This window comes from Rhinolophus hipposideros (genome assembly GCF_964194185.1).
Source record: "Rhinolophus hipposideros genome assembly, chromosome: 10".
Lineage (NCBI taxonomy): Eukaryota > Metazoa > Chordata > Mammalia > Chiroptera > Rhinolophidae > Rhinolophus > Rhinolophus hipposideros.
In genome coordinates, this window is record NC_138056.1 from 75024605 (window position 1) to 75039340 (window position 14736).

Below are 14736 nucleotides of genomic sequence, written 5' to 3' on the forward strand. Positions count from 1 at the left end.
AAGGAGCCAAAAACATATAGTGAATGGTGCTGGGAGAATTGGAAAGCCACATGCAAAAAAAAAAGAAAAAGAAAAAAAAAGAAACTAGACTACTATCTGTCACCATGTACCAAAATTAGCTCAAAATGGATCAAAGACCTAATAAACATAAGACCTGAAACAATAAACTGCATAGAAGAAAGCATAAGTACTAAACTTGTGGACCTTGGATTCAAAGAGGATTTTATGAATTTGATCTCAAAGGCAAAGGAAGCAGAAGCTAAAGTAAATGAATGGGACTATATCAAACTAAAAAATTTCTGCACTGCAAAGGAAACCATCGACAAAACAAAGAGGCAACCAACCAAATGGGAGAAAACATTTGCAAACAACACCTCTGATAAGGGGCTAACATCCAAAATATCTACGGAACTTATACAACTCAACAGCAAGACTACAGCAGTCACTTTTGTGACTGCACCACATTTTTTCAACCTGCTTCCAATTTTAGCACAATGGCGGTGGGCAGTTTGATACATATGCCAGTGTCCTACTTCAAGTATAAAATGTGATGTCTGTCCACCAACTTCCCATCATTTGGAGGGACAGCTGAGTCACGTTCTATAGATCTTCAGAAAGCCACCAGTGAGATTAAACTCCAGTTGCCCATAGCAGTAGCTAACTCAACAACACACCATGTATTGGAGTTTTATTCCCTATTGCATTCTTCTAGCTGCTTCTCTGAGTTACCTCCCAAATAAATGACATACATCCTAGCTCCTTTCTCACTCCACTTTCAGATAAAACTAAAAACAGTCACCTTCCTAAATACTTGTTTTATTTCTAATAATTTGTAGATTCTTTTTGTGTTTTCTATGTATTCAGTCATAGCACCTCTGTATGTTGATAGATTTGTTAGATCCAAATCTTATATATTTTGTCCAATATCTTTTCTTTCTATCCTAGCCTAGCTAGACCTTCCAGAAAAAGTGATAATGGGTGTTGTTATCTTATTCCTAATTTTAAAAGAAATGCTTCAGTTTTCCATTAAGAAGGAAGTTTACATTCAGTTTTTGTTAGATACCCTTTATTAAGTTAAGGAAGTTTCATTATATTCATATTTCACTAAGAGTATTTCTCATGAAAGGGTGATGATTTTAAAAATAAATTTTCTGCATCTTTTGAAATGATTATGTATTATTTTTCTAATTACATTTGTTAATGACATAAATGACTTTTGTAGATTTTCTAATAACAAACCACTCTTGCATTTCTGTATTAGACCAAACTTGTTTATGATGTATTGTTCTTTTATATATTGTTAGATTTGATTTGCTAATAATTTTTTTTAGAATTGAATGCATTTATATTCACAACAGACATTTGCCAGTAATTTTCTTGCTCATGCTGTCCTTCTCTGGTTTTGCTATCAATGTTCAATCTAGTTGCACAAAATGTTTTGGAAAACATTCACTTTTTTTGTAGGCTCTGAAAGTTTGTATAAATTTGGAATGACCTTTTCACTGAAAGTTTCATTGAAACTATATTTTCCTTATTTAAAAAAGCCTTCTGATTTCATTTATTTAATGATTGCCATGGACTGAATTATTTCTCCTCCAAATTCATATGTTGAAGACATAACCTCTAGTGTGGCTGTATTTGGAGTAAGGATATAATTAAGGTTAAATGAGGTCATAAAGATGGAGCTCTGATCCTATAAGATTAATGTCCTTATAAGAAGAGCAGCCATGTGAAAACAATGAGAAAGTGGTCATCTGCAAACCAGAAAGAATTCTCACCAGGAAACTTTTGATCTTGCACTTTCCAGGCTCTTGAACTTTGAGAAAAAAAATTTCTATTGTTTAAGCCACCCAGTCTATATTTTATTATAACAGCCTGAGCCCACTAATCAGTAGTTATTATAGCAGTTATTCAGCCTTTCTATTTCTCCTCAAGTTTTTTTAGGGATTTATTCAATCAAATTTATTGGCATATGTTACCTGTCCTTCCATAGGTGATCAGATTGAAGCAGCAGAAGTTAAGTGACCTATTTAAGGGCACAAAGTTAGTTAGCGGCTTGACTGAAAATTAAGTTTCTTCAAATTGAATTTTTGGTTAATAACCCTTGCAAATATACCTGTACAATGAAAGCTTTAATTAAAAATTCTGATACTCTAAAAAATGGACTAGAATTCTAACTTTTAATTAAATATTATTTGAGATTGTATATTCAACTAGTACAACCTTTGGCAAAAAGTTTGATAATCACATTGTGCATTCCCCAGATCATTTTCTCTCACATACTCTCAATGCCTAATCCCCAAAGAAGAGAGCTGCCACATGAGCATTCGCCAATTATCCTTCCATAACATATTTCAGAGCTATGTGTGAATCTGTCAAAAATCAGTTTTTCAGATGAGGTTGAGGCCACTGAATGACATAATCAGTATCTGTGGGTAGCTTGTAACATGGCGGCGTGTCACAGGCTTAGGAAAATGTAAAGAAAGCTGGAAACATAGCCAAATCCATGCAGCAAGGATTTGTTGGACATTAAAAGACCGAGTCCAGATGTGAAGATCAGGGATTCACTTTGATTTTACGGTAGGGGGTAGAAGCCTGAGGGGAGATGCATCCGTGAGAACATGGAGGGAGTGTAGTTTCAGAAGTGTTGAGAGAGATCAGGTGGGGGAAAAAATCAGTTTCCTGAACAAATCCTTCCCTCAATTTTGTGCCTTAAAGTTAAATACAAAGAACCCTGAAATGCTCAATCAGTTAGATGGAGATGGAGCCTCATTCCACCTGCAAACCCCTTGTGAGGTGTCTGTATTCTGGGGGTCACAGGGAAAATTCTGGAGAGAAAGACATAAGATAAGCATGCTAGCCACTACAAATAGACTGTCAACTCTAGACCTGAGGATTTATGTAGATCATTGCATTAAACCCTCTCAACCACCATAAGAAACAACTGAAGCTCTAAGAGCCGACATCTCACAGTTTACAAAAGATCAGACAGACATTACCACCATTGGACAGAAAATGGACTCGGATATTTGCAGTCCCACTGCAGAGTGAAGGTTCTTGATACATTTACATGCTACCTTCTTATTGCATCAGAGATGGAGCAGAGGTATCTATTGATAACTGAGCACTCATTCTGACTTCTGGAGTGGAACTAGAGCAAGCCAAATATGAAAGACCTCCATATTTGGCAAAAAAGACAAAACAAAACAAAACAGTGTTTAGGTATTTATTGTGTATAACAAATCACCACAAGACTTAGTGGCTTAAGACAATAATGATTCATTATTTCTCAAAATTCTTCAATCTAGGTAGGCGTCAGCTAGCATTTCTACTATTGGGGCTGGATTATCCAAAATGACTTCTCTCACATGTGTCACCTTCGTTAGGATGGCTGGAACCACAGGGCCTGCTCCAGTTGTTATAGCATCTCTCTCATGCTCCACATGGTCTGTCCAATAGAGTAGCCAGACTTCTTAGTGACTCAAGACTCCAAGATTGAACAGTCCGAGAGCATAATACCACATTATGCAAATGATTTTCAAGCCTCTGCTTACATTTTGTTTGCTGATGTCCTATTGACCAAAGCTCAGAGTCAATAGCAGAAGAAACTGCATAAAATGTGAATATCAAAAGGCATGGCATGCATGCTGTAAAATCTGAGTTAGAAACGAGGGTGTTTTGTTTTTTGGTGTTTTTTTTTTTTTTTTCTGTCTCAGGGAAAGCCATAAAGTTCAGGAAGACAGATCAGGCAGAAGAGGACTGAGAGAAGCCTGGAGTCAGTCCACCTCCTCCAGGATGTCTGGAAGAGGATCAGGAGTACTTCAACTGCACTGCAAATTTCTCGCGTCCCCTCCAGCCAGGTCAAATATCAATAATAAGTATTAGTCCAGGACACAACCAGTCTCAGAGAATCTAACATGAGAAAAATGGGTTTTTAAAATAAATCTACTGTGGACTTTGCAAAGCAATATGAAATCCAGAAGCAAATTAGGTTCAGGAATCAAAAAGGCAGAAAAAATTGATCTCAAAGGACTAGATCCAACCATAGGATTCTAATTCCTGGTAATTTCAAGTCAAGGGGAACTAGGAATAGTGGAGATATGATGATGGCACATTAGTCCCCTATGGAAATGGAGACAAAACAGTGTTAAGATACTCAGGGCCAAAGTACTGGGCAACAACTTCACCTTAGGAACTAGACAGAATCCTATTTTATGAAAATTAAAGCACCATCAGAGCTATACTGGCCCAAATATGGCTTGATTCTGAATCCCTGAATACTGGTTTGGAGTTGCTCCAATATCCCCAAATCATGAACATGGCTAGCCCAACCTATATGGAGCAGACATATGGCCTTTTCATATTAATGCATCCTTTCCTTTAAAGAACCACCTCTAACGCATCGTGCATGAGTTTATGGGGCTGTACCTGGCACTTCTCTACCCCACAGTGCCAACAATGGGCAGGTGGTCAGGCCTTGTCAGTAACAAGTACCCTCCCAACAAGAGAGATTGATCCTAAGTTGTGAACCTGTGTTCTAGGCAGAGACAATCTGAGGCCTCCTCTGGGATTGATTTTCAGGCACAGGGAACATAACTTCCTTTCTGTTGGGATTGCTGGAGTAGGAGAATATAAATCTGAATTTGAATAGTTTTCTTCTGCCATGTGGAAAGTCTTTCTATAGGATAAAGTGAAGCAGATACAGGCACATACAAAAGACAAACAGAGAGCAACTCTTGGTGGCTTTCCCTAATGCTGGACTTATAACAGCTCTTCTTTTAACATTGTGAGTTATGCCATTACCTTTCTACCACATGAATGACTGTATGAGCCTGCTCAGGCTGCTATAACAAAATACCACAGACTGGGTGGCTTCAACAACAGAAATGTATTTCTCATAGTTCTGGAGGGTGGGAAGTCTAAGATCAAGGTTCTGGCCAATTTGGTTTTTGGTGGGATATCTCTACCTGGCTTGCAGTTGGCCACCCGCTTTCTGTGTCTTTACATGGCCTTTCCTTCACGCATGTGGAGAGAGAGAGAGAGCTCTACTATTTCTTCTCTTTTTATAAGGACATTAAATACTATTACATCAGGGCCCTACCCTTATGGCTTCATTACATCCACAAAGGCTCTATCTCCAAAAACTGAGCTTAGGGTTTCAACATAAGAATTGGGGGTATGGAGCACAAACGTTCAGCCCAAAGCAGTAATAAATCTACATTTTTGCCTACATTGAATGTTTTTGAGCCCCTTACAACCCAAATAATCCTGACTTAACAGAAAGAAGGGCTATTGTAGGCGTGGAGAAGTTGCCAGAGAGACCTTCATAGGTCCCATTTCTGAATTATCAAATAACTTCAATGGGCAGGTTTTGGTGCATTTCCATCCCTAGTTCCAGTCTTTGAAGATGATGATGTACTGTTTCATTTACTCAATGGCATTTTTTTTTTTTTTAGCACCAATTATGTCTCAAGTGCTGGGAAATAGAAATTCAAGAAAGACCTGGCTGCCTTCTTTGGAGAACTCCCTTCCTCTCCTTTATATCTTTCCATGAACATTCACAAATACTGTTGGAGGCATTTCAATTTTCAAATTCAGTTCTATTCACTACTAAACACTTGGCAAAACTAAACAGTGGTGTAGACTGTCAAGGAAAAAAAATGGATTACTCATATAGCAACTAAAATAAACAGTCATAAATCATACCTAACAAACCCAAGCCCTGCCTGGGCAGGGAGTTGTCTTCTTTGCTTTCTGCATGAGCACAGAATCTAAAATAAAGAACACCTTTTAACACTTCAGAATCATGTCCTCACTGATCCTCACATTCACGGAAGACAAAAACCTTGCTAATGGCGATGGAGCCTTTCTCCTGTGGCATATTAATCTTCAAGGAGACTAACCAATTTCTCACCAGGAAATTCCAAATTTTGTCACAGGACTGCATTATACCTATTATTCAACCAAATTAGACTGAAGTAAAAGGATGGGATTTAAACAGGTGAAAGAAAAAAAAAACATGCTTTCCCTTCTTTAATATTGGATCTGAAAGAAAAATTTTATTGCTCCAAATGATCTTCTCTTGCAACAAAAGCAACTTTATACTGAAAAACAAAATTCTCCTATTTGAAGCTTGTCAGACACATAAAACGAAAGGGAACAGTGTATAGTAAAGCCAAATTTTTTTTCACCTGATGAGGAGAGCAAAGATGTTCCTGCCCCTTCAGCAAAATACTTTTTTATTCTAAATGTTTCCTACGTATAGATTAGGAAGAAAAAATTAAACTGTCTTTGTTAACAGGTGACATGATTGACTACTTATCCTCCTCCCCTTGCTTAGCTGTCATTTATCTGTAAATGGTGGATACATGACATTATGCACTTGTTAAATCCACAGTACTTTAGAGCATAAAGAGCTTGAACCTTAGGGTATGCAGATTTAAAAAAATCATTTAAGAGATCAGAGGATCATAGAAAGGAATGCAGACTGTGTCAAGAGGACCTAACTGTATAACAAATGCATGAATCAACCTCACTGAAGGGGTGGGGGGGAATGATGCTGACCTAGTAGGTAAACTTTGGAAATGAGTAGATTCTGAAAGGTAAAAGTAATTATACAAAAGTACTGTATTCTAGTTAATAAAGTTACTTTTCACAGGAATATGGTTTAACAATTTTGATGCTATTATAGTTGTACGAGTATACTAGAATTGAACAATTAAGTAAATGGATGGTGGATGATGGGAGTTAATTTTCTCACCATTGGATTGGGAATTTATAGATAGCAGTGAAAGGAGGCTAGAGTAATGGATTAGAGCTGGAGACCTCAGAACAAACACGTTTATTTTAATATAGATGCAAATAATCACATATGGAAATATTTATAGACATGTGTACATACATGTGTTATACATCCTTGTATTTCCTGGTTAGGTCACCTGAAAGCCTAAAAGAACAATGTCTCAGTCACAATGAACACTAAGTCACAATGAATTAGTGCCCACATCCTGCATTAATACCATTCTCCAATGAAAAGAGCCAGGTTCCTTGAGAAATGGCTGATTCTAAGACTGGACTGGAACAGAAAATATTCAGGATGAGCCTGGAATATCTTGTAGTGTCAAATGTAAAGAAATGTTAAAAAAAAATCCACCATTTATGGTAGTAAGTATGTCAAAGGGGCACAGGAGACAATTGAAAGAGCTCTCAATAGCCAAAGCTGGAACAATCTGAGCAATAATAATAATAATATTACAGTAGTATTAGATTATAAACCAAAGTATAAAATCAATATTCATTAGTCTATATTGATATAAATAGTGAATAAACTAATAAATAGGGTGAACAAGTCTCCCATGCAGAAGAATTCCACATACGTTATGTAGATATTCTGCTTTTAAGAAAATGAAGTGTAACTCCCCACTCCAGTGTGGGCTGTGTGTGGGAACAGTCCCAGAAAGCAGTTTCCAGGCTCTCGGCCTCACGTGGAAAGGTGCTGGCTCGGGTAGGAGATGGCCGTCAGCTGTGGCTAGTTGGCCGTCAGCTGTAACCAGTGAGCCAATTAGCCGCTGATAACTGCCACGGCTGCGTTGGTTGGAGAGTCAGTCGGTTGGTTGGCAGGCAGAGAAGCAGACAGCAGGTTGCACGTCGTGTGGATCCTGCCTCCAGTGAGACAATAGTGGTATGACTCCCCTATCTGTGGCTCTGTGGGTGTTCCTTTTTGGCCTCACCATGTCCTGCGTTCTTACGTGCAGAGCGGGACTAGAGGGCCCGCAGGCAGCCCTGCACAACACTGTGCCTGGTGATTTCCTTCCAAAGTATACAGTATAGAAATGGAGAAAAGAGTAATTTTACAGTCGAGCACCCTGACAAACACTGCCTCAAGCAAGTGATGATCAAGAGCAGTATCAGCAGCAATAAGTTATACTGATAGTATGTACCCTTGCTATGATGTGATGAAATTGGCATTTTATCTCCGTGATATTTCCCCCCCAAAACCAATAACTTGATTCTAATTATGAGCAACACATCAGACAAATTCCAATAGAGGTGAATCTATAATATGCCTGATCAATACTACTCAAAACTGTCAAAGTCATCAAAAACAAGAAAAGTCTGAAAAACTATCACAGCCAAGAAGGAAGAACATAAGGAAACATGACCACTAAATTTAAGATGGATGAGATCCTAAAACCAAAAAAAAGGAATATTAAGTAAAAACTAAGAAAATCTGAATAATCTATATACTTTAGTTAATAATAATATGATATTGATTCATTAATTGTAACAAATATACCAGGCCAACATAAGATATTAATTATAGGAAAACTGGGTGAGAGGTATATGAGAATTCTGTACTATGTTTGCAGTTTTACTGTGTATCTAAAACTGTTCTCAAAAATAAATCTATAAAAACAAATGTATGCACCAGCTTTCTACATCAGTCTTCATTAGTTTCACTTGACCTCCCAGTTCAACTGTTCATTGGACACTAACTGAAAAACCTGTATCCTAATTCTCAGCAGAAAGAATTTGATTGCCCAATTTGGGTCAAATGTCTGGTCTTCCTGAGTCTGATTAACAGTGTCAGGGAGTGTCTGGCCACATAGCTCCTATTCGTAATGTTTGGACCATGAGATCAGCTTCTCTGATGTAAAGTAACTAACATTTCCACTAACTCACCTTAATTCCCCAAATTAGAAGAGAACAGACCCTTGGGGAGGAAGGCTGGGTAACTTTGGAGTGGGAAGTGGTCCCTTTAGCATGAAGAGAAAACCAGGTTACAAAATGGTAAATATTCTCATTCTATCATTTCTCCTTCATTTATTAGTTGTAATACCTTCCTTTGTCAAGTATTTGGACATAACCAAGTACTTATGTCCCGCTCCCCACATAAGAATTAACTATATAATAATTAATTATATAATGGTACAATTATATAGGAAAGACAAGTTTTGCCTTTCCTTTTATTTATCAATTTTCAAAACAAAGAGTTGATTTCCTAGCATCCTCTACAAACTCAATGAGGTTTTTTTTAAAATTTTAGTGTTAATAAATATATTTGATGTGTTTCGACCCACTGCAGTTATTGCACTTATTGATGTTCAAATTTATCCCATTTTTAGTCAGTCTGATCCTGTCCACGTTTATTTTCACGTCCTTTGGGTACACCATATGTCGTGCGGGAGACCCTGCTTGCTGTGCCATTTGTCACATGGGGCGGCAGGCGGGGTCTCTGGGCACAGCCAGTCTTTGTCACATATTCTCCATGGTGTCTGGTCCAGACACAAAAGCAAACATCCGCCAGTTCTACTACATGGTGGTACGTTCCCAAGCAGTCAAGCGGTCCATTAAATTAGGGATGGAGCCCATTCCCCATAGTCCACAGTCATTCTCCAGGGCTTGTATTAGTCTCACAATGTGTGCCCTCTCCCCAGGGCGCAGGGTGAGGGCTCCAAGTCCTCCCCAACCTGGGGGTGAGGGCCTCAGCAAGCACTGCCCAGGGCACAGGGCCACAACAACTTTCACTTTCTCCAGCCTATGCTGGTTGGGGAACCATCCACGTCTTTCTACCCCTCCACGGGGGTCCAGCTCTTCTGCAGCTACCCCTCCTGGTCTTCCTGAGACTGAGTGTTCATACACACAAACTGCTCCACCGCCCTTCGGAGAACTTTGGCCAGCACCATACCCTGCTCACTGCGCCATTTGTCATTCAGGGTGTCATGCGGGACCGGAGGCCCCGCATGACACCCTGCAAGACACAATATTAGTCTTTAATAGCTTTCTTGCTTTCTGATATAACATAATGTTTTAGACTCACCATATATGTTTCCTTCCCCAGACCGGAAATCTGTCATTTTTCCAAGAAGTTCAGTTTCTTCTTAGGGAAAATGATATTTAGAGAACATAATTCAGGTGCTGGTGAGCTTTTTGTTACTGGACAGACCTAGAAAGTACATATTTTTAAGATAAAATACATTATAATATAAAAGTGACATTTCCATTTCAAATTCATTACAGAATGACAAGAATTTTACTTAATCCTATCAACATTAAATTTGCATGTCCTTTCAACAATACCAAAAATCTTGCTTCTCCAAAATGCCAACATAATTGTTCATTAGCTTTATCACACAAGCCACCCACAACCAATGCTATCAATATAATTATTGAAAACAATTTAAGATATTTTTAGTTCTTTTTATACCAAAGTACATCCCAATAAGAATGTATAGATTACTGAGTTCTAAATACACTCAAAATAGTTCTTTCTGTTTGGTTATGCCACTAATGCAATGCAATGTTAAGTTCACTTATTTCATTTTGTTTTTACTTATTAAAATTTGCTTCTTAAATTTAATTTTGCTCTATAGCTGTAGAAAACATTTACATGGTTTCAAATAAGATCTAAAAAACTGTCCTTATCAAAGAAATTTAGGTGCCATACCCCAATATCTTCCCTCTCCCATTTTTAACCATTCATTAAAATTGTACTGTTTGTCTTTCCATTTTTTTTAGTTTAAGCAAATGTGTGTGTATCTGCCACATTTCTTAAATCTCACAACAGACGATTTTCAACCTTCGTTTTATTATAAGGTCCCAAATATTATTTTGTAATAGTAAAAAAATTCCTTTCTTTTTTTTTTTAGCTGCATAGTATTATTTCATTGTATGAATGTTTCATAGTTTATGATACCCTATTAACAAGCATTTTGGTTATGTCCAGACTTCAGCTATTACAAATAGTGTTTGCAATGAATAGCCTTGTTTATATATCTTCCTACTATATAACTTTGTGTGTGACCTTGGAAGAGAATCCTAAAGTAGAATTGCGGCATCAAAGATAAAGTCATATGGAGGTCTGACAATTAAGTTTGTGAACTTGTTGCAATGATGTTGCTAAACTTTTTTGATATCAAAGGAATTATTCATTATGAATTTGTACTAACTGGACAAACAGTTAACGAAGTTTACTATTTGGAGGTGCTGAAAAGGTTGCATGAAAAAGTTCGATGACCTGAACTTTTTGCCAACAATGCATGGCTCTTGCATCACGACAATGCACCAGTTCACACAGCACTGTCTGTGAGGGAGTTTTTAGCCAGTAAACAAATAACTGTATTGGAACACCCTCCCTACTCACCTGATCTGGCCCCCAATGACTTCTTTCTTTACCCAAAGATAAAGGAAATGCTGAAAGGAAGACAGGTTGATGACATTCAGGATATCAAGGGTAATAAGATGACAGCTCTAATGGCCATGCCAGAAAAAGAGTTCCAAAATTGCTGTGAAGGGTGGACTAAGCACTGGCGTCCGTGCATAGCTTCCCAAAGGGAATACTTCAAAGGTGACGGTAGTGATATTCAGCAATGAGGTATTGTAGCACTTTTTCTAGGATGAGTTCGCGAACTTAATTGTCAGACCTCATTCACGTTACTAGATATTATCAACTTTGTTCCAAAGTGGTTCTACTGTTTTGCATTCCCATGACAATATATGAAATTACCTACAGCCCCAAAGCCTCACTAACAGAATAAATTGTCAAACTTCTGAATTTTTTTCAATCTGATAGCTGAGATGTACAATAACTGAGCACCTTTAAGTTGCATTTTTATTATGAGCAAATTGGTCATATTTTCACGTGAGTGAGAACCATTTGCATTTCTATGAACTGTTCTTTTTTCTAGCTAAATTTTCCCTATGACTGGTCACCAGTTTCTTCTCTATCTGCTGAAGTTCTTTATATATTATGAATATTAATCTTTACTTTTTATGTATTTTCAAATATATCCTCCAGTTTATTGTTTGTTTTCAATTTTGCTTATGGTGTTTTTTTCTATGCATGATTTTTAAAAATTACTTTTATGTTTTGAAGTTTATCAATTCTTTCACATACTGTATCTGAATTTTGTCTTACTTAGGAATATTTTCCCTGCTTCTAGCGAATGGAGGAATTCAAGTGTGATTCTTGTACTTATATGGTTTCATGTTTTACATTTAAATCCCCGATCCACTGAGAGTTTATTCTGGTTATAATTTGAGGAATAGATCTAATTTTATCTTTATCTATGTCATAATTCAGTTATCGTATCACCACTTACTACAATGTCCATCTTTTCTATTATTTGAAGTGCCAGCTTTATCACATGGTTAATTTTTATGTGTAATTGAGTCTATTTCTGGATATTCTATTCTGTTCTATTACTGTGTGTGTCTGGTAATATACCTATACCACACTGGTTTCATTTATGAACACATTAATAACTAGTAGGGCTATGTCCATGAATTGCTCCTTTTTTCATTAATTTCCTGATTATTCTTGCTTGCTTGTTCTTCCAAATGAGTATGTTGTGAGCTCGATTTGTCCTGTGGGCTCTAGTTTGCCCAACCCTGGTTTGTGGGATCTGACTCAGCATCGGCTGATTTTCTGCTCTCTTCTTGAATACATCCACAAATGTATCCTGTAAAGCCCCATACAAAATTTTACATGCTGTACTCAGATTGGCCTTCTGAACTTTCCACTGAGTAGCTATTAATGTTTATGTAGTGGTATCACATTGTCATTTTAATTTGCATTTGTCTGATAACGCTGTCAAGCACCTCTTCTTTTGCTTATTTTCCATTCATATATCTTCTTTGATGAAGTGTCTGTTCAATTATTTTGCCATTAAGAAAACATCAGGTTGTCTTCTTATTGCAGAATTATTAAATTCTAAGCATTCTTTCTATATTCTTGTCTTCTATTTTTTGATTTTTTAAATTAGGTTTTTCTAAACCTCAAACTATGAAATACAGTATGAGGTAAAAATCAGTATTTATTGCCCAGCACCACTTTTTGAATAATTTCTCATCTCCTCATTTATTTATGAAGACTGCTTTGTCATAGATTTTATTCATCTATTCAACATCAGGAATTGAATCTCAGCTATTAATCAGTCTATTTTCATTCCAGTGTACCCTATCAATAATTTTTATTTTAATATTATTTTAGATATTTTTGTTCATTCTTCAAAATGAACTTTAGAAAACTGGGGGCGGCCGGATGGCTCAGTTGGTTAGAGCACAAGCTCTCAATGACAAGGTTGCCGGTTCCCACATGGGATGGTGGGCTGCGCCCCCTGCAACTAAGATTGAAAATGGTAATTGGGTTGGAGCTGAGCTGTGCCCTCCACAACTAGATTGAAGGACAACTTGGAACTGATAAGCCTTGGAGAAATGCACTGTTCTCCAATAATCCCTCCATACAAAAAAATTTTTTTTAAATGAGCTTAAAAAAAGATGAACTTTAGGAAATTTAGAAAGTTAAAAAAATCCTATTGCACTAAACCCTTAAGATTACTTTGGATGAATGAATATTCGGTGTGCAAATCTAATTCGGATTTTTGTGTGTCAGAATAAAATTTTGTTTTTCTTCATTTACATCATACAAACTTTTCTTATATTATTCCATTTTTGTTACATCATTTTCGCATATTGTCTTAACTTTTTCTGATATAGGAAAGTTGAGGGATTTTTTAAATATTTATTTTATATACAACTACCTTAATAAACCTTTTCAGTTTAATAATTTCTTGGTTCATTCTTTTGGATTTCTGAATAATATGCAAAAATATCATATGGAAATTATAATAATTTTGTTTTAATTTTTCATATGCATGTTTGTGATATTCTGTTTCAGGTTATCTTAAATTGGCGAGAAATTCAGAAAATGTTTATCATATATTGAAACATTTAACATTTTTAGTTTGCTTCTGATTTACACAGCAGTATCTATAATATTTCATGACTAAACATATTATTGGCTTTAAGCTAAATATTATCTTTCTGAGATATATATTCCCAATTTCTAAGATTTTAAAATCAGCAATGGTTATTAAATTTAATGAAAACTTTTTGACATAAAGTCATCTTGTTTAGGAAACTTCAGGGATGCAATCCTTTGAAAACATTTTCAATTTATTCAATGGTGATTCTGCTATTCTGCTTCTGAGTCAATTTTAGCCTTTTATATTTTAGCAGAAAATGATCAATTTCTTCAATATTATGAAAAATATAACTGTAAAGTTACACAACTTGATATTTTACCATTTTAGAGTTTCTAATATTATTTTTAAACTTCAGTTTTACCTGTGTAAAAGGGTCTGATGAAATTTGCCACGAAAAAAAAGAGAGTTAATCCTCATTATTAATGGATTCTGAATTTGCAAATGTACGTACTCACAAAAATTTATTTGTAACAATACTCATAGTGTCTTCACTGTCATTTGCAGCTGTGTGCAGAGCAACAAAAAATTTGAATTGCCTAAGAAGCACATCCCCAGCTGAGGTTGAACAAAGAGATGTTGTATCCTCGTTTTAGTTCTCATACTGTGAAAAAGTGTCTTTATTGTGATCTATTTAGTGCCACTTTTTTTTTTTGCACTTTTTTGGTGATTTCACTATTTAAATGGCCTCCATGCTTAATGATGAACTGTCAAGTGTTACTAAGCACAAGAATCCTGTGGTGTGCCTTTTGGAGGAAATCCATGTGTTAGATAAGCTTCATTGAGGCACAAGGTACAGTGCCTAGAGTTCAATGGTAGCAAATCAAATATATATACATATATATTTTTTTAAAACTATATATATGTATATAGCTTATATACATATATATATATGTGTGTGTGTGTAGATAGATAGATAGATATAGTTTTTAAAGAGAAGCACATATAAAACAAGGTTATATATTGGTTGATG